The sequence below is a fragment of the Oryx dammah genome, unplaced genomic scaffold, assembly GCF_014754425.2.
Source record: "Oryx dammah isolate SB20612 unplaced genomic scaffold, SCBI_Odam_1.1 HiC_scaffold_27, whole genome shotgun sequence".
Lineage (NCBI taxonomy): Eukaryota > Metazoa > Chordata > Mammalia > Artiodactyla > Bovidae > Oryx > Oryx dammah.
The window spans coordinates 115,781,095-115,806,932 of record NW_024070211.1 but is presented as its reverse complement, the minus strand read 5'-3'; the positions used below and the strand labels follow the sequence as shown (position 1 = coordinate 115,806,932).

Sequence of the window (25,838 nt, the reverse complement as noted above, 5' to 3'; positions counted from 1 at the left end):
GGATCGAACCCAGGGTCCCCTGCATTGCACATGATTCTCTACCATCTGAGCCACGAGGGAAGCTGTTGTGTATATAGATATAGATATATAAAATGATGCTCACCAGGATCCTATAGCTAAATATAAAAACACACATGTAATTTGTATAACTGATATACATTAATAATTACTCTAAGTGGCAGTTATTTCCAGGAATCCACTAGAATCCAATACAATCTAAAATGATCCCACTACTGCTAAATTGTAAGTCTGCTCTATTAAGCAATGTTTATCAATACTAAGCTGAAAAATGTCCTATGTTATAGTATTTTTTTTTTTTTTTTGGTCAGCAAAACCAGTATGCTTGATAGAAGTGCCAAGTAATTTACTTCCTTCTGTTAACATCATAATCTTAAAAAATAATGGTGTTTGAGCCCATGTTCTGGAGCAATGGGTGTATTTGTGCCCCGAGATATATACCAAAGCTAGGAATTCTCAGAGTTTATTAGAGAAATCTGTACTGTTACAAGTGAGACTACTAGAACTATTGTCTGACTTTTCCCCATTTGAAAGATCAGTATAATGGCAACATATTTAACACGGAAGATGCTTCTCTTTCGTGAGAAGCATGTCACTTCTTGACATGGCAAAATTCTACCCAGGGATCTAAATTGTATTTCTTTGGAGTCTCTGACCTTCTGCCTTTGTTCCTGTGCACTGTTAATTGTTGTTAATTTCTAACACCTCATTAATTATTTCCATTAAAGATGTGGGAGAGGGAAATGCCCTTCATTAATGGATGGTCACACAACTAAACCATTAATAATTTTTAAAAATGTGTTACTTTAAAAGTGAAGAGTGAATTTGAGGCATTTGCGTTAGAGTGGGTGTGCTTCTGATTGCTGGACAATAACACTCTTAAATTCTGCCGCTGGCTGTGTAGGTGGAGACACCAAAAGGACGCAGTTCTGGCTGAAGAAGACGCCGAGTCTCCTTTTGCTTCCTTAATGACTGTAACATTTAGCCTCTAGTGCAGAATGTACTTTTCAGAGAACTCTTTACAGCTTTTTCTTGCTTTGTGAAAGAAGCCTAGAGGTGAAACAGTTTCCTCCAATGTCACAGACCAAGTCAGTCGCACAATTAGTACTTAACGTGGAGTTGCTGACTCCCACTCCTCTTCAGCCCACCAGACCATGCCGGGAGGTCAGAGCTGGGGCTGTGATGACTTCCACTCCCACTTGAGGCTTTCCCAGACATGCAGCCAAGGCCATTTCGCTGACCTTGGGCTGCCAATCTTAGAAAAACTCCTGGGACTGACATTTAGTGTTGAGATTTTTATTTAGCACCTATCTTGAAAGCCCAGACAGAAGATCCTTCCCACTCCCAACAGTTTTTAGGAATGTTGAGAATCAAACATTATAATGGAAAAGGAGGATTGAATATGGTCTGTAGGTTTGACCAACCAGTGGAAAATTGTAGGGCATGGACAAAAGATTTGGGAAAGTGGGTAAAACACTGTCTTATAGGTGGAGATTTCAACAGTGAAATCTGGGCAGCTGGATTTTATAGCTAAAAGTAGATTCATTGCAGGGATAATATTTTGAACTTAAAGGTGGATATAATTCTTCTAGCTGAACCCTTTGTTTGCTAATAAGACAATGGAGATGTGGAGAGGACCTGGAAACACCTTGCTGTGAATGAGGGAAATGTGAGAACAGGTTCCTTAGGGGTTTTTATGGCTTCCAATTTTGATTCTGCTTTTCATCTGGATTGTGACCTCAAGAGCAAGAGGAGATAGCTTTCTCCTCTTTTTCCTTCTCTCTCCCTCTCTCTTCTTCTTCTGTGCTAGCATACTGGGGAGATGGGAGGGAACAACTTTCTGCTTCCTGGAATAGACTGAAAACTATACCAGACAACTTAGGGTGTCAGATGACATTATGGACAAAAGGTGAGGTTGGAAGTCTAAACAACAGGCTGTTCTCTAAATGAGAACCCATTTAACTTCAGGCCCCTCTTCCTTCTCATGTGTAAAATGAGGCACTTATATTTCAAGTCTTAAGGTTTATTGGGCAACTGGATTCTAAGGGCTGTTGCTGTTCAGTTGCCCAGTCATGTCTGACTCTTTGCAACTCCTTGGACTGCAGGATGCCAGACCTCCCTGTCCCTCACCATCTCCCGGAGTTTGCCCAAGTTCATGTCCATTGCATCAGTGATGCTATCCAGCCATCTCATCCTCTAACACCTTCTACTCCTTCTGCCCTCACTTATATTTCAAGTGTTAAAGCTTATCAGGCAGTTGGATTCTAAGATCTAAATTCCCCTATCATTTCTTCCTGTTGTTTAGACAGTATCTTTTAATTGCTCTACAATAGTCTATGGATGCCACAAAATCCCACATTTGATTTATCCCTTCTGTAAATGGTCATGTAAGTTGTCAGAAAATTTATTTTTCTCTTTAGAAGTCATGCTGCAATAAACATTTTTGTACAAATATCTTTACAGATATATAAAAAAATTTTCCCACAGTTTCCATTTTTTTTCCAAATACTTCCAAATTAACCTCCAAAGTAACTATTATAATTTTCCAGTTTCACTCCTCCTACCTCTATTCCCAAAAACAATTACATGGGTTTTTACCATCTTACCATCTGCAGTCAGCTGACAGGATCCAAGTTCTTATTCCAAGGGATATAGGTCCCCTCATCTCTGTTCCCTCAAAATCGTTGCTTCCCTTTGCTTTCCTCCAAATCTTCCTCCTCTGTCAATTGTGGTGGTCTCTCCTTTGGTAAGAGGTGAAGAGGAAGAGCCTAGCTTATACTCATGTTTGTGCCCTACTCTTTGGCCTCTGCCCTAATAATAATGTCTTTATCCCCCCAAGAGGGTGAATTTTTGAAATATGCAAGTTAGGAAGAAAATGCTTCTCTTTAATGCTGTTTCAGCCCTTACTTGAGCTAAAGAGCAAGAGACATGACCACCTGCTTGAATAGGAGGAAGGTCAAAGGGGAGAAAAAGAAGTGCAAAAATAATCACATAAATTTACATTTTCTTTTCTTTCATCATGTATTGCCTTTATTGAAAAGAATAAAACTACATGAAATCTGACTTATCTGGGAAATCTAGTACAGAGGGCCACTGTTACTATAACACTCACCATTTCTGTTTTGGATTATGAGATAGTATTTCATTATTTGCATGTGGGTCTTATATTTAGAATAGGAAGAGAGATGATCCAGAATTAGGTAGACCAGCTAGGTATGTGCCCAGGCAGGGAGAGGAAAAGAGGGAATCCAAGAAACATTTTAAAGGGGAAGAGACTGAATGAAGGGAAGAGTGAGGAGAAGAAGCTCATGATTTTCAGCCAAGGAAAGAAAAATGCTTGTCCCTTGGATAAGAAATGGGAGACAAGTGTAGCTCGAGATGGCAGGTAGAAGTTGATGAATTAGAATTTGGGTGTACAGAATGTGTTCATCTCCAGGAGAAATTTCATCCCAGCAGAACTTCCTTTTCTTTAAAGCTGCAGCCAACATGCTAACAGCCCTTTTGCTGGGATACCCTTTTATTGTGCAGCATGTTCTCTTGCCCATGCCAGTCATCCTCCTGGAGCCTGCCGTCTAGCGGCTTTCTGCTTATTCGGTGCTTTCCATTCCTATCACAATTCCTGGACCTCTGAACTGTGCATGAGTGTGTGTGAGCCTGTGTGCACACACAACACGTACACCGTGCACACATATGCACACAGATAAGCCCACAGACTGGAGACACTGGATTCATACTTCCCTAGAGGAAGGACTAACTTCCTTTCATGTCCTCAGAATGGGCTCCCTTGAATTTACCAGAGAACATCCTTGAAGGGGGGCGGCCCTGCCGCAGTCCTTCCGCGCATCTCTAGAAAGCGAATTACTCCCAATTGGGTGAATATTCTACTGGAGGTTCCCACTTGGCAGTCAAATGCCTCCCAGATCCACCTTCTTATTAACCCTCTGGTAGTATTGCTATTCCTTGTCCCCTTTGACGTTTTCTCAAAAATATTCAGCAAATTTTATTCCATTTCCCTCCTGTCACCTTCTTTCCACAACATCAAAGCCATAGATACCTCAGTGCTGACTGTACCCTCAGTTCAGCTCAGCCAGAGGCAAGCAAAACAAGGACATTTCTACCCAGTTTATTTGAAAACACTTTGTGAAACAGACTGTTCTGAGTCATCAGTGATGTCCTGTTTCTAGGACAAAGAATAATTGCTCTGACCTCATCGCTGCTCTTTTCAAGGACTCAGGTTTAAAGGTTATAAAGAGCTATTCAAACTCAATTATTTCTAGTTCCTCTCTCACATTTTCCACTGCCTTTCAATATATGATGGGAGGCTCATTCATAGTCATAGACCAGTTCAAGTAATACGTGCTCCCAAGATTATAAAATGAAGATTCAGTCACTCCTTTATTTATGATTTCAACCAAAGGACCCTGACATGCTGGGCACATACACGAGGTACCGAAGGTCAAAGATACCCTGCGAGATACGTTCTGGAGTGGAACACAACTACAGCAACTAACTATAGCTAAAGTGAAATAAATTGCCCATCTTTTGTGCTGTTGTCTTCTCTACTTTTCTTTCTTGTCTTTTCTATATTTCTTTACTTTTCATTCTTTGTCTCTCTAGTTCTCTTTTTTCTCTATTTCGCCCTTCTTTTTCACCATCTCATTCTGCCATGTTCTTTTCAAAAGGTGATCTTGTGTTACGTCTCCCCCACTTGTTTCACAGTACCAATATTTATCAATGGATGAAAGACAAACCACCATTCTTTCCAAATAAGGTCATTTGGCAATCTTTGTCATCTGAGATTTTACCAAAAGGATGGGGGGAAAATGTGTAAACCACTGAATCAGTGGATAAAGCTATTGGAAAAAAAATTAAAGATCTTAAGACTTGGGAAGAAAGGCCACATTTTCTGAACAAAAAGTCAACTCCTGAATTTTTCAGGATTGCCTTGGTTTTATTGTGGTAATAAACAGCTTCCAAATGTCAGTGACTTAATCTAAAAAGAGTTTGCTTCTTGCTGATGTCCACCATGGGCCTGTGGAGGACTCAGCTCCACCAAGTCATTTAGGAATCCAGGATACTGGGCCTTCTGTCATCTCAACACAGGCTTCCAAGCTCACTTCTGCCCAGGAGGAGAGAGCTGGGGAGTCTTCTGAAAATAAAATGCTTTGGCCCAGAAGTGACACATAGTACCTCTGCTCACAAGACAGCAGGCACACAGCAGTATCCACTGCTAAGGAGCCGAGCTATGGCAGCCTCCATATGCCTGAGAGCAGAGGAGGCCTGACTCTTTCTGACCCTAGTGGTATCCAGCACAGCACTCGGTCAGCAAGTTTGAAATGAAGACCATGGGCGATCCCAAATGTCTGGCTGCTGTGCCTGAAAGGCAAGTAGAGAACAAAGAGCCACGCTGTGTCCTTCAGCAACAGACCTTAGGCCTGTTCCCTCTGGTTGCTGTTTTACAATCACGTATCTCCGGCTACACAAACTCCTCACCACCTTAGGTAACCTCCTCCACAGATCCTTGTACATGAAGGCAGAATTTTTAATAAACCCATGTGTGTCTTTTTATCCAATAAAGCATCCACCTCAAATTACTAAAAGAATTCATCCTTGAGGTTGAATATTCCTTTTAATTTACCTCTTTAATTAAGGTGTGGGGTTTGTGAGACTTGAACCACTAAGAAGCATAAGCATTCTAAGACTGGGAGGATGTCCCTTGCCTGTGACCATGTGATGGAGTGAGGCTGCTAGGGAGCCAGGCTGTCAAGAATAATGAGACAGCTTCATCTATTGTGGCCACCAACCTGAGGACGTAACTGAGTGTATCACTTCCCTCAGATACATTCTCTCAAAGTGAAATTAACTTTACGGTATATGCAATTGTAAAATCTTTTTGGATGGTTTTATGTAATGATCCAGGAGTTTGCAGATAAGTGACTATTGAGTAGCTATAAACTAGAGTTTGCATATACTTTTGAACTTCCTGGAACTTTGAAGATCGAGGTCCTTAAAATCATCCATGTAAGAGTGGGTACATGCTGACCCCTTAACGGAGCTCAGCCTAACAGAGACAAAAGCTGAGAAAATCAACTCAACACGTGGCAAATAAGAGCTGAGACTCCAAACTGGGCTGATTCTTTGCATCCTGGGTGCCCAATTATGAGCTTGTGTGACCTTGATCAAGTTATAGAATGTCTTTAAACTTTAGTTTCCCATACAATAAGGATGAAAATAGTACTTGTCTAAGAGACTTGTTGTAAGAATTAAATGAGGTGATGATACTTAGCAGAGTGCCTGGCTCATACCAAGAGCTCAGAAAACGTTACTAGTAGCTATTATTAATATTGTTCAGTGTTGCAAGCATGTATGGAGTGTGACCTTAAGCAAAACACATGCTAGACACTGAAAGGTATGCTTGAATGAACAAGTCAGAGCCTCTGCCTTTCAGGGATTTGCGAATGTGTGTATGTGTGTGTGTTTGTGTGTGAGAGAGAGAGGGAGAGATAATTGTAAGATATAAAGGTAGAGTGAAGAGAGAAGAACCAGGCAAGGAAAATTACAAGATAAATAAACTAAAAATAAATGCCTTTTAGTTGTGGGCTTACTCTGTACTTTTAAATAACTAATTTCATGTAGTGCTCACACAACCGCCTGGGTAGGCATATTAATATCCTCATCTTATTTTGAAATAAAGAAGCCTTAGAAGGAGGTCCGTAGCATCAGTTGACGCATGGGGTTGGGGAAGCAGAGGGGCACAGGGCTGTGTGGTTGGCTTGACTGGAGCACAGGAGAGAGCTGGTCGAGTGGAATGTGAGGTACCCCGCGTCCCAGGGAAGTCCTGCTCACAAGCACCGGCGGTCTTTGCTCACACGGAGTCCAAGGCCATCTCTGATTTTGTCCAAACAATCATTAGTGTCTTGCTGTTCGACGAAGAAAGAGAAGAGTGCCTTGGAGCAGTCACCACATCTCTGAGAGGCTGGAAAACTAAAACACATATTCAGGCCGTGCTTATACTCAACTTCAAACCTCGTGACAAACCCAGGACACGTCAAAAGGGCCGCCAATGGCAAGATAGCCCCACGTGGGAGACGTTCAGGCAAAAACTTCATGGTGATCCAAGGTTGACCACTAGATGTCGCCTGGCTGGGCTGGTGGTGTACCTGAAGACCGTTCGAACCCAAACCGGTCTCTTTCTCCACCTCCTCCTGCTAGTCTTTCCAGCACTACAAGACCAAGACTGTTATCAGCATCAGACTTTTACTCCGCCCACCCCCACTAGTATGTTTTATTATGAATTAAGAGATAAAATATAAGGGTATAAAGAAACTTGGGAACTTCCGGATTCTTCTAGACTTCTGCCCCATTAAACACTTTGGAAAGAAAGGTAATCTCCATGTAAAACCTCCATTAAAATAACTTTGTGGGCTTCTCTGAAATCAGCACCTCCAGAATCTTGCTCTGATTCTTGGTTTAGTCGACTTACTTGTGTCCTGATCTTATACTTGATAACTTTCTCTAATCAGATGAGAAAACAGTTGAGCATTTCTGGACTGTAGACCAACCATAATGTTATTTGAAAATAGGAGCTGGGCTTGGGGGTTTAGGCTTTTCCCTTTTTATTTGTATATGATTTAGTGTTCATCCTACATTAGACACTAAAATGCATTGTTTAATTATCTGAGCTCAACACACCATTTTATAATTCATTAGTCAGTTGCTCTTTGCAAAAGCTTATTTCTTATGAAACAAAAGTGGGAATCATGCAACTGGACTATTTATCTCTCTTTAGGGGTTGGGGGTTAATATCTGATAGCTCATAACATCTTTATTATAATGCATTTATAATGATTTACTGAAATCATTCTATAGTTAAGTATCTAATGTCAAAACCGGGATCTGGCATGAAATAAAATGCTGTATCCTTGGGTAGCTCTAGGGAAAAAAAGGCCTCAGCCAATATTTTCTGTGTAATTCCACAAACTGTAATAAGGGTAGGGGTAATTGCCTTAATGTCAATTAAGCTATTAATAATGCCCATCCTGTCATTTCTAAATATAGCAGTGTCTCAATCATACATTACTGTCCCCTGTAATGTCTGTCTACACAGAAATGAGATCACAGCTTCTGCAGGTCGAGAAGTCTGTCTTGCAGCCAGTCTTTCCTCCTTTACATACAAGAAAGTTTGGAGGTTGATTTACTTTTTTTTTTTTTTTATGAAATCTTTCTACTTAGACACACATATATAAATATTTGTAAGGGCAAGGCAATCCTGTGAACAGAGACAATCCAGCCTCAACAACTCTATGTTTTCTTTCTGCTTCTAGATAACCAATGTGGTGTGCTCCTTTTCAGGACCAGCGATCCAGGGTCCAGGCCCCCAGCTGATGGTCCAGACAGTCCTGTAATAGCTAGCTGGGCATTTTAGAGTTGGGAGCATTCACTCCAGCTGCTTGATGCTCTGCTGCGTGCATTTGTCCTCAGACAACCTGGATGCACACAAGTTCCTCAAGGATAGACAGACAACAGGGTAAAACACAGTAGCCTGAGGCACTGTCACAGAGTAGAGGGGCCAGTGGTCCCTTGGTGAATTTCAGCAGACACAGGGGAACGCGTATTCAGAATCGGGACTAGGGAGTGAACTGCAGGCTCTTGGTGAATAGAGATAATGTTGCCAACTCTCCCAGATGAGCTCTAAATCAGAGCCACTTATCTCACAACGAAGAAGGACCTGGACAAGACCTCCTTCTGTAGTTGGCACTTATATTTCTCCTGGGCTAGGATTTCTGAGCAGTCACTTCCTCTTGCCCCCCTTGTTGGCCATCTTGGTGAAGTGAACTTCTACTTGATGATATTTAGAGCTCATTAATTTGTCCCAAGGAAGCTTACTGTATGGCAGTTTAATGACAGAAACCTGTTTTAATGCAAATGGACATGTAATCCCACTAAGGCACTCTGAGGGTGTAAATTTAAAACAATTGCTAGGAGCTGACACTGGAGTTTAATAAGATGGAGGGCTAGTTCCCAGATCCTGGTACACCCTGGGGACTCTGCCTGGACACCCAGCCTTGGCAGTTTTAGTGCAGCTGGCGGTTTCCATGGCAATCAGAAGAGCGGGGAGCTTCGGCAAACCTCTCTGAGGTGACGGGAACCTGAGTTCTGGAAGAGTGGGTGGGAGTGCAGGGAGCAGGCAAGCTCTGTGCAGGGAGGAAATGAAGGGTGAGTGGGTGTCTTCTGCACATTATTCCTCAGGGCACAGGCTTGGGGAAGATGCCACTGAGACCCAGGAGGTGGCTTCTGCCCTGGCTTATTGTCAATGCCTGACCCGGGCAGATCACCGCAGAAAGAGCACTGCCTGGGACCCCACTTCTGCCAGCAGGTAAAGGGGGAAGGGCACCTCTTGAAAGGGGAAGGAAATGAGGCTGAGGAAGGAACTGTTTGTGAATATCTGCTAGATTATAATGCTGTTGGGTGCTACATCATTCTCCTGAGAGCCCTGAATAAGGTTATTCTGGGTGAAGTCATTTTTGTAATAAAGTTGGCTCTAACTCTGGGTCATAAATCATGGGTTCTGGTACTAAAAGAAATCACTAAACATGCCTCTGTTACCACATACTGTCCTCCTTTGAAATACTTTGGTTTTACTACAAATCCTCCATTGACTGAGATGGGGGAAATACACACAATGAGCAAACGATTCCTTCCGTCCCAGGCTGCAGCCCCGCCGGCATGTGGGCCTCCCGGAATGATTTCCTGAGGTGTGATGTTATTTATGGCGGGCTTTCTCTATCAAAAAGGCAAACAGCATCCTGAGTGACCCTGAAGTGTTTGCATCATTGCTTCTCTTGCTAATTGATTCATCCCCTGGCAGGGCCTGAGTCACGGGCTGTTAGCTGGACACTCTCTCCCCACTGCAGATCCTGTGGACTAAGGTGCACAACAAGCGAAGATGTTAATAAAATTGTTAAATGTCAAAACTGCAAAACCCACACCCATTCAGAGTCCATCAGCTCTCCTGGAATGATTCCGTAAAATACCATCTCCTCCCCTTGTCCTTTTCTCAGTCTAAACTTCATCACCTTCATTAAGGAAGAAGATTAAGAACTGTTATTAACAACACATTGTATAATTTCTTTCTTCACTTCCTCCTTTCAGAGAAGAGTCCGGCACAGAATGAAAAGGAATGTTATCATAGGAAGTGCGTTTCAGATGTAGTAAAGCAGAAGGGAGAGGGTGGCCCCAGTGGCAGTTGTAAGAGGGACAGAGTGTGGATCTCTATAGCTCAGTGGCTGCAAAGCAGAAAATGAAGATTGTAAAAATGTCACATAAAGAAAAAATGCACAGTGGATTCGTTTTGCGATGCCCATAATTCAGTAATGCCTTTAAGTAGCTAGAAGAAATATAATAAATGTTTTTCCACAACATTGATCATACTGTATCAGAGGAAATATTAGCGTGCAGGGAGCCATGATTATACTGGTAGTAATTCTCGGTGCAGAAAACTAGTAGAAGATGGGACCCTTTATAGGCCCAACTTTTATTGGCTGCAGTTATTTACCTTTAAGAACACGCCTAATACATTGTCCTATAGCTAAATATTTTTGTGAAAATTCAAACCAGTAGTATCAGTAAATCAGAAATCTTGCCACCATTTTATAGAATTTATGTATATATTTTCCTGTAGATGCTCTGATACGTTCCAGAATACAAAACCAGCCAATTGACCATGTAAAAATTCTAGAATGTCTGTAAAACAGATTCTTCTGTATTCTGAACCTGGATAGGAGCAGACAGGTTTATGGCATGTGATTCCACCCAAATGCCACCTGTATATATATATATATAACATCTCTCTAAAGAAATTAAACGGATTATTAGATTATATACTGCAGTAAAACTATACCAGAAGCTGTAAGCCAGGAGAGGATATGCATGTTGGCAAGTGCCTTTTTTAGGGAATCTTGAATCATCAAAGGAAGCTTTGCAAGACAGGATTTTTCCTTAGGGAGAAAAGAAGGAGCTGATCCCTCATGCCAGCCTCTTGCTCTTCAGGCTGGCAGGAGCTAGTAATGTGGTGGCTCTGGCCACCTTGATGTAGTAGGTTCCAGCCTGTCAAGGGAAGGTTCTACCCTTGCTCTCGAGGGTCCCCGGGGTTTGATTCTAGAAATAAATTATCAAATAAGAGTTACAGGGTGCTCTGGATAAGAACCACCTGGCCAGATTCCTGCGGAACTAAAAGGAGAGGTGAGACCTGGGTGTGCCAGTTCTCCACATATTCCCCGCAAAGAAGCAATAAGCCAGAGGGATCTCTGAGTGAAGATACTGAGAGAGCAGCGATAGGAACGCATTCTTTTGCTTTAAAATCTGGATAATCCCTCCTGCAGTTCAAAGGCCTTGTAAAAGCAAACAAACCTGGCTGAAGCCTGCAGATTCACCTGCTCTGTGTCAACACACGTCTCCCAGAACTCTCACTGACACAAGTCGTTTCCCAGGCACTCCTTCCGGGACCCTCCCCATGTCTCTGGACTGGCGCTGTCTGCAGAGTGCTCACTGCAGGTCTCCTGTGCGCGCGCTCCTTCAATCCAACCGCTCTGAGCAGTGTTTTCTCCTCCATTAGGACACAACAGAGAGGCATATGAGCTGAACGGTATTTGGAGCTTTTTATGGAATTATGTCTTGATTATCTTGTTGGAGTTGGATACATGCGAAACGTGTTTATTTTCCTCCTCTAACAAGCAGGATTTGAGGGGGTGCCTGTAAATTCTTCCCAACTTGAGAACTTTAAAGAGGCAGACATGAAGGGAAAGAACCCCAATAGGAGGGGTAAATCTACAATTGAGAAAAGCTTGGCACAAGATGATGGTTTTTCCGGGAGTGCCGCCTGGGAAGTTGGTAAGCTGCCGCCTGACATACTCAGCGTGGACATGAACATACATAATTTACATGTTGAAGTGACTTAACAGGCTTCTGTTGAGAGTTCTTTCCCAGGGTCACTGAGAGGGCCACCTTGCCAGCATCCTCCTACAAGTGACAGTGGTCTCGGTACAGCAACAGCAGCTGTTTTCAGATTTTTTTTTAATGAAAATTATTATTTTTTAACTTAGTTAATTGGTTGGTTGTTGAAGGAATGCAATTTAAAACAAGAAGTTGAGGGGGGAGCTAGTTATCCCTTTGAATTCCCTCTTCAGATATATTATCCTACATGGACTTATTACCAAAACTTGTTGAAGGTTAATGAGTAGTCCTGTTCTTTCTTCTCTCGTCTCCCTTCCCTCTCTCTCCCCCTCTTCTCCCATTTATCCCTCCCTCCCTCCCAATCTTTCTTCCTTTTTTCATTCCTTCCTTCTCTCCTTTATTTTCCTTTCCTTTTCTTCTCTTTCCCTTCTTCTTTCTCTTCATCTTCAGTGACTTGGAAAAAATCATAATGAACTTCTCAGAGCAATTCCACAACCATGAAAATGTTCAGGGTCATGGATGTTTTCCATGGAGTATTTAACAGAGGAGTCAGGTATAGCTTTCATTTCTGCTGTGTCTGCAGCATACACACAGTCTCATTTGTCCTTGCAAAAATGTCTAAGTGTGCTTAGGAGGGTCAGGGAGACCCTTGGAGCACTATAATTTTAGTAAATTAAAAAACATCAAAATAACACTTAACAAAACAGATTTTGGAAACTACTTAGGAAGTAGAGTGAATTCTGTTTCACTTGGCATCCAGCCTGAATTATTGACTTACACTGTGGCCAGATAAAGAATCTAGACAACATTTGACCATACAGAATATTTTATTATAATTTAAAACATTTTATATTTTAAAATGAGATTCACTTGTAATTATCTCCATAACCGCTGGATGTCACTGTTGCATACGCCTGGGCAGTAAAAGCTTCCCGCTTGGGCAAGCTGAAACTGGTATTTTAAGGGCTTTCATGCTTCCTTCTTGGCACTCTACCTTTTGGTTGAACACATGCTATCATGCTAAGACGACTGTCTTCTCCATTCAGTGCACTCAGCCCTATTCTCAATTCAGTGCACTCTACTGGGAATTCTAATTTATACAGGATGAAATTTCTCAAACACAATTATCTTCCTCACTATTTATAAAGAGTATGGTACATTTATAATAGTTCCCAACATTGTGTGTTAATTATAACTAGTACATTCTGGATACCAAGTGGATAAAGTGAACACATAACCATAAAATATCCTGGATTTATAAAGTGCCTTCCCCCACCCACCCCCCGCCCGCCCCCAAAGTGCTTACGACAGTTTCGTATCTATTTGCTCATCTGTCTTCCCAACACCCCTAGGGGGTTACCTGCTTTAATGCTTTTATGAGTCAAAGTTGACCTGTGAAATAAATTGAATGAAGTAATTATTTGCACTGGGATCCCAGGAGTAAAGCAAAAGCAAACACTGAAAACTGTTCCAGACAGCTAATTATAGTTTGCAAAAGTAACTCGTTGAAATTTGTGTAGTTTTGGGTTTTTTCAATTACTTTAAAAATTTCTTAATCCCTGGACCCCTTTACCTCTTCTTTTAAATATGCATTAAAAAAAAAATCTAGGCCATCTTGTATAGCTGACGTTATACAGAAATTAGATCTGGAGACTTTTCCAAAACCTGAAAAAATCCTGGCCCCGTAGAAGTGCTAGACTAGAATATGACCTATGGAAAGAAATGAGAGGACCAACTGGAACCATCGTTAGCATTCCCTACAGTTAGAAATGACCATGAGCTTCACTTCAGCTGTTTAGTTGAGTCTATTTTTTCCTAAAACCTTGGACTTGTTTTCTTTCGCTTCCTCTCGTGCCTTTGCACTAGGGAAGTCAGAGCTGTTCCTGGAGGGACTACTGGCCTAGATCTTAGCCGGGGGAGGTGGGGAGGGGAGATCCCCTCTGTTCTAGTGAGTAATCAGAGAGTTGTGTTGCCTGTCATCTATGAGATGCTTTGATCCAAAATTTCAGTCATTGTTTCCACATTTAGGGGCTGGAATGAACATCAAAGAAGTGGGTGTACGGAATTCACTGAATGCCAAAGAAGTACAATAACATACAGAGGATATAAGCAAACCCCAGTGGCAAAATTTGCTGCCAAATGTCACACATAATAAAGGCCCCTGAAGTGAGAGTCTGCCTTTGACAAATGCATAATGATATCAATGCCAAGGGAAGGAACTAGCATGCTGAAAGGTGAATAAAAGAGCTGGGAACAGTTCAGTGGACTTAACACATTTCCTCCGTGTGTTTTGACACAACAGGGAAAGCAGATGACACAAATGCATTAGAAAATCACTGGACAGGGCTGCGAGCTCGCCAGCAGTTTTAAACTGACCTGGCTTTTTGGGGATGCAGCCCTAAAGATGGAAATGAAATGTGATTAGTAACTACTCGTCTTCTGGAGGGAAAAAAGCGGGGAACAAGGAAAGTGAAAATAGCTTTCTTGTTCTGTCTTGGATAGTTCCAGATTTTAAAGCCCATATGTTGTTTGCTATAACTTCTTCGCCTCCCAGGGCCAATGCATTCCAAACATTTCAGCTAGCACAGTACACCGAGGAGCTAGGAAGTTAGGGCTCATTTGTATCCACAGTCTTTGTTCAAATATGGATTAATTTTGGTTAATTTCAGTGGGTGCACATAAAGTAAAATGCACAGAACTGAAACCACTGAAATCAGGCCATCGTGTGATCATCTAAAAACCTACTTTTCAAGCTCTTTTAAGTTTTATTTTTGAAATAAAAACAATAAAACGACTGTAAAAAGTTTCCAAAAGCATTGACATTATGAGCAATTGCTAACCAAGGCTATTCCCAGAATGATGGAGAATATTTGGATATAATTCTAGAAAAGCTAACTGCCCTGCAGTGCCAACTATAAATATGTCATTCAGAAGGTGATTTGATAAGGCTCCTGCGGTAGGTGGCCCTTGCCTCCAGGGCCAGATATCAATGGTGAAGCATATTGTGCTTCTGTCACCAAGGTCTGCCTTGGAGGGCACAGCAGATTCTTGACCAAAGCTCCCATCCTTTTACTATGGAGATGAATACTTAAAAAGAAAAAAAAAAAAACCTAGGTGTGGATATTTAAAGGAAATAGTCTCAAAAATGCCACAGTACCTGGTAACAGCTTACCAGGTTCATGAGCATAGTCTGGTAATGAAGTAAGTACAAGTAAGACCAAGATGTGTGTGTTTATTTGAAATCCTTCAGGGTTGAGCAAAAAATTGTGCCAGTTGCAAATAGAGTCAGCATTTCTATCCTATGCATTAAGCAATCAGAGCTTGTTTGCTTGTATTTACCAAAACCATTTTCAACACAATCCTTACAGTTCTTCCTACAAAATTTCTTCTGCAGGCTTGCACTGCATAATAAAGGAGCTCATAGACGGGTCCCGCTCTGTTTATTGTGCATGTTAAGTAAATGCAATGATTTTCATTATTTCAGACTCTATAATGAAATGACTGAGTGCCATTAGAAAATGGACAAACCAGTATTCAACTGGCTGGATGAACCATAGCTTTCTGGCATTAAAGGTGTAATATTTATGAGTTAATTTAATCATAGAAGAAAATATTGAGAAGGTGACTGAGTAAAACGATGACTGTGTATGATGTTTTTGCCATGCAGCTGGATAAACACATTCTATGACAGACCTTGGCAAGAACTGCAAAGATGCTCTCACAATGGCTTGAATAAATATTAGGTGCTGCCTAGAATTCACTGCATTTGAAGTCTTGAGCAAAGCCAGATGAGCTTTAGCAGGAAAATATGAAGAAGCCATGTATGCACATTAGGATTATGTAAACACTGAGTTCTTTCTCTGCTGCCTGGGAATTGCTCTAACGTTCATTTTCATCTACATCACTGACAGATTTTTTTTTCTTTTACACATTATCTTTGCACTTCTAGGAGTGCACTTTAGCATCAAGACCCAGTTTGGGGGCAGCTCCAGGTAAGTTTTTCAACAATATGGGCTTGGAGAGAAAAGAAATATTTTGCCTAGGCTACAGGGAGCCGACAAAAAGATTGTATTTTGTAGTGGCCCAACCCCAAGTGGCTCAGTGGGTAAAGACTCCTCCTGCAGGGCAGGAGACTTGGCGATGTGTGGATGTGTGTTTGATCCCTGGGTCAGGAAGATCCCCTGGAGGAGGAAATGGCAACCTGCTCCAGTATTCTCGCCTGGAGAATCCCATGGACAGAGGAGCCTGGCAGACTATGGTCCATGGGGTCTCAAAGAGCCAGACATGACTGAAGCGACTGAGCATGCAACCCAGTCTACGTAAAGCAGTAAATTTAAAAACGCCTTTTCATGAGTGTCCTTAGAATACATGGTTTCAGATTCCAAGAAGGACTGTAAGATAAAGTGATAGTTGGGTATATATTTTGAAGAGAGGAAATCAGCAATAATATTATAACAGTCACTTAATAAAGCATTTGATTCAGGGCAGCAAGAACCAGTGTACAGGACACGATCACAGAAATATATTTTTGTGGGTTTTTTCCCCACAGGTTGTCATTTTACCAATAAAGAAAGTATCTTTTTTTCATTTTTATTGAAACATAATTGATATAAAATACTGTGCAAGTTTTAGATGTACAATGTGTTGATTTGATACACATATATTGTGAAATAATCACCACTACAGTGTGAGCCAACACCTCCATCACCTTACACAATTATCATTTCTTTTTTCATGGTGAGAACATTTAAGATCTACTCTCAGCAACTTTCAAGTATATTGTTAACTATAGTTACCATGCTGCACATTAGATCCTCCAAACTTTTTCATTTTATAACTAAAAGTTTGATCAACACCTTCCCATTTACCTCACCCCCAGCCCCTGGTAACCACCTTTCTACTCTTTGTTTCTATGAGTTTGGCTTTTTTAGATTTCACATGTAAGTGATACCAGACGGTATCTATGTTTCTCTGTTAATTTCACTTAGCATGCCCCCAAGTTGCATCCATCTTGTCACAAACAGCAGACTTTACTTTTTTCTCATAACTGAATAATATTCAATTGTATATATGTACTCTATCTTCTTCTTTTATTGAAGTATAGCTGATATACTCTCAGTATCGCTGAGAATTGGACCATAAAGAAACCTGAGGGCTGAAGAATTGATGCTTTTGAACTGTGGTATTGGAGAAGACTCTTAAGAGTTGCTTGAACAGCAAGGAGATCAAACCAATCAATCCTAAAGGAAATTGACCCTGAATATTCATTGGAAGGACTGATGCTGAAGCTAAAGTTCAATACTTTGGCCCCCTGATGTGAAGAGCCAACTCACTGCTGATGCTGGGAAAGACAGGCCCAGGAGAAGCGGGCAACAGTGAATGAGATGGTTGGATGGCATCACTGAAACAACGGACATGAGTTTGAGCAAACCCTGGGAGACAGGACAGAGAAGCCTGAAGTGCTGCAGTCTATGGGGTCACAAAGAGTCAGATATGACTTCGCAACTGAATGACAACAATAGTTGATTTACAATATTATATTAGTTTCAGGTGTACAGCATAATTGTTCAGTATTTTTATGGATTATACGAGCATACAGATTACAGCCAACATAATGGCTATAGTTCCTTGCATATGGCATTTTCCTTTTCCGCTCATCTGTTGTTGGGCACTTAGGTTGTCTCTGTATCCTGGCTCTTGTGAAAGATGCAACAGTGAACATGAGAGTACAGGCATTACTTCAAGGTTCTGATTTTATTTCCCTTGGATGTACACCCAGAAGCAGGAGTTTTAGATCATATGGTGGTTTTAATTCTTTGAGGAACCTCTATCGCTATTTTCCATAGGCTCTGCCCCAATTTACATTCCTGCCAACACTGTGCAAGGATTCTGTTTTATCCCCATCCTTGCCAAAGCTTACTGCTTATCTTTTTGATAATAGCTATCCTAATATGCGTGAAGTGATATCTCATGGTGGTTTTGATTTGCATATCCCGCTAGTAAAGTAATGCTCAAAATTCTCCAAGCCAGGCTTCAGCAATACATGAACCGTGAACTTCCAGATGTTCAAGCTGGTTTTAGAAAGGGCAGAGGAACCAGAGATCAAATTGCTAATATCCGCTGGATCATCGAAAAAGCAAGAGAGTTCCAGAAAAACATCTATTTCTGCTTTCTTGACTATGCCAAAGCCTTTGACTGTGTGGATCACAATAAACTGTGGAAAATTCTGAAAGAGATGAGAATACCAGACCACCTGACCTGCCTCTTGAGAAACGTGTATGTAGGTCAGGAAGCAACAGTTAGAACTGGACATGGAACAAAAGACTGGTTCCAAATAGGAAAAGGAGTATGTCAAGGCTGTATATTGTCACCCTGCTTATTTAACTTCTATGCAGAGTACATCATGAGAAACACTGGGCTGATAGAAGCACAAGTTGTAATCAAGATATCAACAACCTCAGATATGCAGATGACACCACCCTTATGGCAGAAAGTGAAAAAGAACAAAAGAGCCTCTTGATGAAAATGAAAGTGGAGAGTGAAAAAGTTGGCTTAAAGCTCAACATTCAGAAAACGAAGATCATGGCATCTGGTCCCATCACTTCGTGGGAAGTAGATGGGGAAACAGTGGAAACAGTGTCAGACTTTATTTTGGGGGGCTCCAAAATCACTGCAAATGGTGACTGCAGCCATGAAATTAAAAGACGCTTACTCCTTGGAAGGAACATTATGACCAACCTAGATTGCACATTAAAAAGCAGAGACATTACTTTGCCGACTAAGGTCCGTCTAGTCAAGGCTATGGTTTTTCCAGTGGTCATGTATGGATGTGAGAGTTGGACTGTGAAGAAAGCTGAGTGCCGAAGAATTGATGCTTTTGAACTGTGGTGTTGGAGAAGACTCTTGAGAGTCCCTTGGACTGCAAGGAGATCCAACCAGTCCATTCTGAAGGAGATCAGCCCTGGAAATTTCTTTGGAAGGAATGATGCTAAAGCTGAAACTCCAGTACTTTGGCCACCTCATGCGAAGAGTTGACTCATTGGAAAAGACTCTGATGCTGGGAGGGATTGGGGGCAGGAGGAGAAGGGGACGACAGAGGATGAGATGGCTGGATGGCATCACTGACTCGATGGACGTGAGTCTGAGTGAACTCCAGGAGTTTGGATGGACAGGGAGGCCTGGCGTGCTGCAATTCATGAGGTCGCAAAGAGTCGGACACGACTGAGCGACTGAACTGTACTGAATAGAATGATTAGTTATGTTGAGCATCTTTTCATGCACCAAGTCTTCTGTGAAAAGGATTTGTCTATTTAGAAGGTCCTTTGCTTATTTTTTAATTGAATTGTTTGGTTTATTTGCTACTGAGTTGTATGAGTTCTTTATATATTTTGGATATTAACTTCTTAGCAGATACATGATTGGCCAATATTTTCTGCCACCTGTCACAGGTTGGCTTTTAATTTTGTTGATTGTTTCTTTTGCTGCTCAGAAGTTTTTTAATTTAATATAGTCCCACTTATTAATTTTTGCTCTTGTTGTTTGTGCTTCTGATGTCAAATCCAAAGGAATATTTTCAAGACCAATTTCAAAGTTTTTTCCACCTATGTTGTCTTCTAAGAATTATAAGGCTTTATGTCTCATGTTTAAGTCTTTAATCCATTTTGAGTTCATTTTTGTCAGTGGTTAAGATAAGGGTCCAATTTTCTTCTCTATGTGTCAACCCAGTTTCTCAACATCATTTATGGAAGAGACTATCCTTTCTTCATTGAGTATTCTTGGCTCACTTATCGAATACTTGTTGACTGTACATGCAAGGGTTTATTTCTCGGGTCTTTATTCTACCCCATTGGTGTCTGTGTCTATTTTTTATGCCAGCATAATACTGTTCTGATTCCTACAGATTTGTGCTATAGTTTGAAATCAGAAAATGATGGCTTCTGCTTTGTTTTCTCAGATTGTTTTGAGATCTTTTGTGATTCCATACAAATTTTAGGATTTTTTTCTATTTCTGTGAAAAATTTCAGTTTAACAGAAATCACATCGAATCTATGGATGAGTTGAGTGGTATGGACATTTAAACAGTATCAACAAAGAATATCTTTCCATTTATTTGTGTCTTCAGTTTCTCTCATCAGAGTCTTATAGTTTTCAGTGCACAGATCTTTTACCTCCTTGGTTAAATTTATTTTTAAGTATTTTATTGTTATGATGCTATTGTGAATAGAATTGTTTTCTTAATTTATTTTTGAAATTTTTCATTGTTAGTGTATAGAAACAGCTGATTTCTGTAAGTTAATTTTATGTCTTGCAACTTTACTGAATTCACTGATTCATTTTAACAATTTTTTGAAGGAGTTTTAGGATTATCTATATAGAAGATCATATCATCTGAAGAAGAGACAGTTTTAGTTCTAATCTTCCAGTTTGGATGGCTTTTATATCATTTTCTTAGCTGATTGCTCTGGCTAGGATTTTTAGTACTATGTTGAATAGGAGTGGTGAGAGTGGGCATTGTTCTCTTTTTCCTGATCTTAGAGAAAAAAGATGTATTAGCTGTGAGTTTGTCATATACAGCCTTTATTATGTTGAAATATGTTCTTTCTATATCCAGTTTCCATTGAAATGATCATCTGATCTTTATCTTCCGTTCTTTTAATGTTGTGTATCACATTTATTGATGTGTGTGTGATGAACTACTCCCAGGGATACATCCAGTTTGATCGTGGTGACTGATCCCTTTAACCTGCTATTGAATTTGGTTTGCTAGTATTTTGTTGAGAATTTATGTACCAACATTCAACTGAGTGACTGAACTGAACTGAACTGATTCGTCAAGGATATTGGTCTGTAGTTTTCTTGTAGTATCCTTATCTGGCTTGGTTATCCAGATAATACTAACCTCATAAAACAAGTTTTTGAGAGTGCTCCTTCCTCTTAATTTTCTGGAAGAGTTTGAGAAGCTGTTGTTCAGTCACTCAATTGTGTCTGACTCTGCGACCCCATGGACTTCAGTGCACTAGGCTTCTCTGTCCTTCACTATCTCTCAGAGCTTGTTCAAATTCATGTCCACTGAGTCAGTGATGCTATCCAACCATCTTGTTCTCTGTTGCCCCTTCTCCTGCTGCCTTCAATCTTTCCTAGCATCAGGGTCTGGGAAGTTGGAGAAGAATTGGCATTAATTCTTCTTCAAATGTTAGGTGTAATTCACCCATTAGACTTTTCTTTGTGTGGAGGTTTTTCAATCTCCTTACTTGTTACTGGTCAGTACAGATTTTCTGTTTCCTCATGATTCAGTCTTGGTAGGTCATCTATTTCTAGGAATATATCTTTTTCTTCTAAGTTATCCAATTTGTTGGCATATAACAGTGATAGTCTCTTGTGATCCTTTGTATTTGCATAGGAAGAGTTGTAAAGTCTCCTCTTTCATTTCTGGTCTTATTTATTTGAGTCTTTTCTATTTAGTTTATCTAAAGGTTTTTTTAATTTTTATTTATCTTTTCAAAAAATCGGCCAGGTTGTGGGGAGAAAAGTTGTAGGTGGAGGACTTCATCTTGGATAATGTCTCTATGCTCTGATGCGAGTTGGCTTACATTGTCTTTGCTTCTTCCATTTGTATTTTTATCTCCATTTCATGCCTGAGAACTTCCAAATGGAACAACAAAAAAGGAAAATGTGGTTCAAAATATCCTTGTATTTTCTAAAACTGAACGCTGTTTCAGTATTAACTTTTTTTCCAGCTATGCACTATGCCCAATATCTGAACACAAAACTCTTACTTCCTGGGTATTATGTTTCTAGTCTTAATAACTATCTCTAGTATACATGGCATCATGTCTTGAAATACCTAAAAAAGAGGTCACTTGTTAGCAAATTTTCATAACTGTACAAGGAATCATTGTAAACAGACTTGATGCCATACTTCTTTTGGTACATGTATAGGTGAGTCTGTATATTACTCCAAAGAGAGAGAAGCTATTTGATATTTTGTATATATAAAGTATTTAGGATAGTACCTGCATCATGGTAAATCCTTTGTAAATCTTAGCTGCTGCTACTCTTTCTACTACTACTAGTATTATTGAAAAGCCTAAGGATTATGTTGTGACAAGGAATCAGTTGAGCTGGTTTCATTAGGAATACCAACCTTTGGCATTGACCTAACACATGTGTAGTAGATTAGATACTTGCCTCTCACTTATGAGGGACCGTTTGATCCTTTGGGAGACCATCTTTTTTTTGGGGGGGGGGGAGGGATTCTTCTTTTTTTTTTTTTTACTTTACAATAAATCCATTGCCATTGGCTGCCCCTTGGGGACAGAGTGTCAGAGCATCAAAGTGAAATCCTGGGATGTAGCATGCATGTGGGTTTTTGCTCTGAAGCAATGCTTCTCAAACTATGTGTGGTGAAGAATCTATTTCTTTTTTAATTTCCAGTCTGTTACAGCCTAATATTTTATAAAATGCAGTAAAAATAACTTAAAATGGAATCAAAATCAATGTACACAAAATTCAAGTCCCTTTTTAAAATTAGATTCAACAGAAATAAACTTAAGCTGCCACGTGGTTGCCAACAGTGCTAAATGCTGTGCTGCGCTCAGTCGCTTCAGTCGTGTCTGACTCTTTTTGACAAATGGACTGTAGCCTTCCAGCCTCCTCTGTCCATGGGATTCTCCAGGAAAAGATACTGGAGTACGTTGCTATACCCTCCTCCAGGAGATCTTCCCAACCCAGGATCAAACCCACGTCTCCTGTATCTCCTGCAGGTGAATTCTTTACTGTGAGCCACCAAGGAAGCCCGGCAGTTCTAAATGCTTCCTCTCAATTCTGTTCTCATCTCATCTCCGAACAGTAATTAACAAATCCCTGACAGTAGGCCTCACTTTGAGCAGCAACCTCACAAAGAACAATGAGGAGCCCCAAAGCCTGTCATTTCCCTCCTGCGTTCCTTCTGTAATGCTCAAAGGGCTCTCATCAAAACAGACTTTAGCCTGGGTCGGCAGGCTTCAGGCCCCACCTTTATTGGCGTGAAGCTGGTGTCCAGAGGGTAACTAAGACACCAGAAGAAAAAGCCACTTCTGCCGAGCACGGGCCATTGTCTCAGGTGGGAATTTCCACACAGCTAAGCAGTGGGCTGTTTAGTGTGAAGGCACAGGTGTGGAAACAGTCTGTGATAGATAGCTTTATGGCAAATAAACACAGTGTATGATATACTGTAATCAACTATATAAACAACTTTAAAATTGTCTTTACTTCATATTTCCAGCATTTGGTTTTGTTAATCGTATGTCTTCTTGACAGCAATTAAATAACCTTGAGAGGAAATGTACACCTGCTGTCTCCCCTGGGGAAACTACATCTCTTTTGTGAATGACATAAGTTCTCCATAAAACATAAGCAAAGATAGGAGAATGGAATTTGGAGATATGTCTCCTTCCTCTCTTGTTTTATCTCTAGTTGAATTGGAGGGCAGTTTAATATAGCTAAGCTTTTCCCAGGTCCCTGTGCTAGCATTCTTTCAAACCCCAATATTTCCCAGACGGCCAAACTGGAGACCCTAGCTAAAGACGTTCTGACAGGTATCAGTGGGGAAGATGTCACGACTGCCTCACTTGGCCTGCACTTTCACCCTCCCTGACTTCTGGGCCCAGGAGCTCTCAATCCTTCCTGATTTCTGCAGGCCACCTCATCTGCTTTCCATGAACACTATACTGGTCCAGTTTTCCTTAAAACAGAACATAACAACGTTTCCTTTGCTTGAGACAGGTTCCAAACAAGCTCCGTTCATTAGGATCGGTGAAGTAAAAGTCAATTTTAATAGACAGGTGTCCCCACTCTCAAGATGGGGTGGCGGGAGAGGGGCTGCTGCTGGGAGGGCCAGGTGGGTGCTCAGGGCTCAGTGCAGGCTGCTTGCAGCTGCACCGCTGGTGAATTGAGTCTCAGCTCCAGGCTGGTTGGACAAGCAACATTTGGGGTGAGTGGCCTGGGGCACTGCGTGCTTCTGGAGACACTGGAAGGGTGAGCAGCTGCCGTAGTACCAGTGTTTCATGCGCAATAACCGCCCCCTGGCTTCAGCTATGAGGATTCAGGGTGGCGGGTCACCACGCCTTCTTCCACCAGAAGTGGGCTCGCCTCTTCCAGGCTCCACATATAGTCTTTTTTTTTTTTAATAGTTTTCATTTATTTATTTTTGGCTATTGAGATCTTGTTGCTGCGATGGCTTTCTATAGTTGGGGCGAGCAGGGGCTACTGTCTAGCTGTGGTACAGGGGCTTCTCATGCAGCAGCATCTCTGGTTTTGGAGCCTGGGCTCTAGGGCACGCAGGCTGCAGCAGGTGAGGCACGTGGTCTCAGTAGCTGTGGCTCCCGGGCTGTAGAGCACAGGCTCAACAGTTGTAGCACATGGGTTTGGCTGTTCTGTGGCATGTGTGAGCATCCTGGATCAGGGATCAAACCCATGTCTCCTGCACTGGCTGGTGGGTTCTTTACCTCTGAGCCACCAGGGAAGCCCCATATACAGTTCTGACCACAAAACATCACCAAGACTTCAAAAACTGGCTGAGCCCTTTGTCTTGGAGCTGGAACTTGCAGAACCTGAGCCTCCGTTGTGTTTTGTGAGTTGAGGAGGTGGGAGCAGCTGTCCTGAAGAGGAGCATGCAGCTATGCACTGCATCACACTCTTAGAATGGTTCCATCCACTCTACCTACTTTTAAGAAAAATGGCTTCAAAATGACAGCATTTTTCAGTGTGAGAACAAGGCCAGAGCTGTATGACCTGGTTAACAGGGAGAAACCCGACCTGATTCGGTCTGTTGGAGAGTAAGAATGTCCTGATACTTCCAGGAATTCTACAGATTTTCTTTCTCGGCTCCACAGTGATAGCCCTGTCAAGGGTGAAGTGGTAACTGATGATGCGGTCAGAAATACCATGGAGGATACTGCGAGGATCAAGGTAAATTCAGACCAGGGAGGTTGCTAGATCACAAGTAGGAGATGTGCGCCACCATGGACAAGGCACCCAGGACTGTCACTGGGACATGGGACATCACAAGTGAATCCGAAATCATTTCCGAACTGGTTCAGACATGAGTTTGGGAGGTAACTATCTTCTCAACATTGGACCAGCTAAAGATGTACTAATAGTTATCTCTTCCAAGGCGGGCATCTATGGGGAGGCTATCTATGTATCTAAATCATGGAGGGTGCAATGGGAAAAGAACAAGGTAATTGTATGGTATACCTGAAAAAAATCAGCTATTTATATCATTTTACTGCACTGGTGAAAAAATAGGGTCTTAAACCTTCAATCCCCCATAACTCTTCAACTACAAAGGTAAGGATGCTGGGATCCAGGAAGCTCTGAAGTGTGGTCCACAAATCCGGGAAAAGGTCCCCTCTTTCTTTGAGCTCACCCTCTGCTCTCCCAGTTGAGTTGACCTGGACTATAAAACTGACATGAGTGGAGTCATCATTGGGGTTCAAGAGGAAAGGGTCACTGTCTGCTGCTTACTGCTTTGATTTTCCTTGTATAGTATCATCATTATAATAAACTAACTACTCCATCCAAAGATGACTTTTCCAACACATTTTAGTCAAAGGTACTAAGTGCATTGTATCAATGACTCAGTGGGTCAAGGATCTGAGCTCCATTGCAAGCACACTTCAGTCTGAACAGCAAAAGAAAGGGCTGAATAATTAAGCTCAGGGTTTCATTCATTCCTACCTTTGGAAATTATCTATAATGGAAGCCTCCCTCCATTCTCTGTGTTTGATAAACTTAACTTGCTTACTAAATGACTTTAGTTAAAGAGTAAGCCAAGTCCTCCTGTTGCCTATGGGAGGAGGTGGAAAGAGTTTGGCAAGTTCAACCAT

The 25,838-nt window shown here is 41.3% G+C and overlaps 1 pseudogene; it reads left to right on the top strand.

The window, feature by feature from the left end:
• The window catches only part of LOC120854160, a 30,366-nt pseudogene extending 4,900 nt beyond the window's left edge, over positions 1–25,466 (top strand).
• Positions 25,467–25,838: the final 372 nt, after the last annotated feature.